We start from the raw sequence: 3,316 nt of genomic DNA on the forward strand, positions 1-3,316 counted from the left end.
GATTAGCTTATTCACAGAAAGATGAGATTTTCTTGGATTTACCACATTTAATTTCCATCGAGGGAAGTAACATGTGAACTAGGAAGTACCTCAACAGAAGGTAAATTTCCTCTGCTTCCAATTATCTCCTGTGAGACAAACTATATGCATCACTAAAAGCCAAAGAGAGCAATATTCAAACTAGACTTTTTCATGTGCTCCTCCTCTCATGCTCTTGTTTCAGCACTGTTATAACATTACACAACACTCTTATTTAAAAGCCAGGTTGATCTTTCGAAAGTTAAAGCCCATCTATTCATAAAGTCAAGTTATTATAAGTAACTTTCAAGTCAGAAGCACACAAGTAATACTTTCACAGACCTATTACAGGCTTTTTTTCTTTTAATAGTAACTTCAGCTTCCAGACTGCAGACCCTCCAATGCCCATTCCCACTGAAGCTGGTTGCCCTTCCTTCTGCATCTGGCACCAAGCACTACAGCGTTTTACATGCTGTCAGTAGACTGAGAGGCCAGGTCTTCCTTACAGACAGTGTTTGTTTTCTCAGTGAAGCACTCAGCTCTGTTGTCTTCCTCATTCCCTACACAGCCTACACATCCCACAACCTGCCATAACACCACAGGAGCACTCAGTTGTCCTGGTCCCACTGGAGAGGCAGACTCAGCCCTCAGTCATTTATCTTCGAGGGCAATACCCTGCTAAAGCAAGTATGCAGCAAGCCAGGTGGGGAAGGAAGGAAATTACCTATATATTTACACAGATGGAAGCAGATATCCCAACTAATTTTGGAGTTGTCATTCTGGAGAGAGCACAAGCCTGGAGTGGGGCAAACAGGTACCAGAAGGACTTGACTGCTATTTCCACCAGACAAAGCACATCCCCTTCCTTTGCTGCTGGACACATTTCTCAGAGACTGCTGATGTTATGCAAATCTGATACAAGCCCAGAGGTTAGAAGTGCTCAACAGCAGCACCAGGCTCTATAAATAAAATAGCCAGCAAGCCTTAACTCTTATTACAACACAGCCTATGATTAAATTTGCATAAAGGCAACAGCTTTTGGAGACAAAAATCTAAATAGTAAGTCTAGCAGCCAGATGCCAAAATGAATCAGCAGTAAGACACTCACACCTCTAATAGAGCGGACCACATGTACTTTTCATCAGCAAAAAAGACTACCTAAGAAAGGTCAACAAATGTTTTTGAAGATCTGACTGTTGAAAGATTTAAGCCCTTGAACTAATTAGCATTATGCCTCAGAATATCTGAATAAAATCATCTCTTGGTTTCTGTCTGAACAATTATCTAGACTGGGGGTATCATCTTGTCTAACAGGATTTGTAAAGGAGGCTCCTTTTAAAGAAGTTCTTACCATTTAATCCAGTTACCTTCTGTGTAACTGAGAATGACCCTGAACAGGGCAGGGGGGGAGGCTGTGAGTGCAATCAGACCTCTTGGCATCACCTTGGCCTTTGCTGCTGCTGCTGTTATGTGTTAGGTTAATTTCTGCAAGGTAGAAGGCTGAGATGGAGCTTTTAAAAATACTAGGTACAAGTAACTGTGAGTTTCATAAATGCAAAACTTCATCCCAAGGGACAGATTAATTTACCTAGATAGGACCTGTTAGATGCACTAAGTGACTAAGGAGCCTTCTGCTCCTTAGCATATTATTTCACTGTCAACTCAACGGATTCACTGTTAGTTTTTATCCTAAATGTGTCCAAGTACAGTTGAAACATTTTGGTTTTTAGTCTGGGCACATGTAGTATTTCACAGACAATGAAAAATTTACATAACAACTAGTCTCTATTCCAAAGACTGAGGTTCAAATTTCTTCCTGGTGAGTGAGTTTCAGAGAATGCTCAGGTCGGTGCAGTCCAGCAGACCCAGTGCTGCGCTCCTAAGCAGCTCCATCCCAACTCCATCCCGGCAAGGGAACAGAGCAGAGATTCTTCCCAGCGCCGGCAGAGACCCGATGAGTCACGGGAGCCAGCTCTGGCAAGAGACCGGCTGCAGGCACAAACAAGTAGCTCAGATTTCACCAAATGAAATGCAATAGAGAGCCAAAAGACTTTCCAATATTTACTACAATAATTTGCTGTTGGAGGGGAAAGGGGGGACATCAATACTATAACTCTTTCCTGTCTGTATCTGCTAACAGAACCAGGCATGTTTCTCTCAGTTCAGGGCTTACAGGAAAATACAAAAATCACAATACAATCCATAATCTGCTTCCACACAAACATTAACCAGCAACTACAACCACCGTTGCATTTGCATTAAGAGATTAGCTAAAGCGTGTCCCCTGGGGGGAAAGCCTCACATAAATACAAGGTTTCTGAATGTGATTTTCATAATCTGCCTGTTACAGACAGGACCTTAAAAGCCCCATTGCACACTCAGCACTCATTAATCCACTCCCCCATTTTGTTAAACTTTGTTTCAACTGAGTAGCAGTGCTTGACCCTCAGATTACAGCTACAGCAAATTCAGCTGCATCAAATCTGAAGGGAGAACAGCTGAATTTATCTTAATGGCAGTTTAGGTGCAAAAGCTAAAATTAGTAGTGTTCAATTAAAATCTTCAAAAGAAAGACTCTTCCCTTTCCTTTAATATTTCCAGCAAATTACCCATGAAGTACTGGTAAACAGTTCAAAATGTGAACTCAGCTAAAGCAAACACATACTTATTTTTCCAATACAGAATCTTCAACAAAGCAGAAACTGACTGCAGAGCCTTGCAGGAGACATGCACACTGTTGCTTTTATTTCATTGAATTTGGGGAAAAAAAAATGAGGTTAAATCTACCACAACCAAAAAGTGCCCAAAATACAACGACTGCCCGACATAATCCCTATTTTAAGATCTGGAGAGTGCAGCAGTTTTGGGAAAAGTACCAAGTTCCTCTCCTGTTCGATACCCCAAGAAGTCTTGTCCCCAGGGGTGGTCTGACAGGACCAAGAACAGAGACCTGTAACATTGGAGCTGTGCCACTCCAAATGCAGGGCCCCCAGCCTCTTCCAGTGACTGGAACTGTCAGTTCCAGCAACCAACACCAGTCCAACAAAGCCTAACCTTTGCAATGTGCTTGGTCATACTTCTTTTAAATCATTCCTTAAGTGCATAACTGGCATCTAAATCCAAAACCACACTTATTTCAAAATTAGTCCTAAAACTCCTGCAGGTTTATGCTCCCAGTGTATTAGTATCTCCTGACAGTGAAAACACCTGCTGCTAAACTACATGTCAATATAAATACCAGCTGCCCTATTTTCTCTCACCTTTGAAGGCCAACAGTTAAAGAAAATTAAACACAGAC

The sequence above is a fragment of the Molothrus aeneus genome, chromosome 1 (assembly GCF_037042795.1).
Source record: "Molothrus aeneus isolate 106 chromosome 1, BPBGC_Maene_1.0, whole genome shotgun sequence".
Lineage (NCBI taxonomy): Eukaryota > Metazoa > Chordata > Aves > Passeriformes > Icteridae > Molothrus > Molothrus aeneus.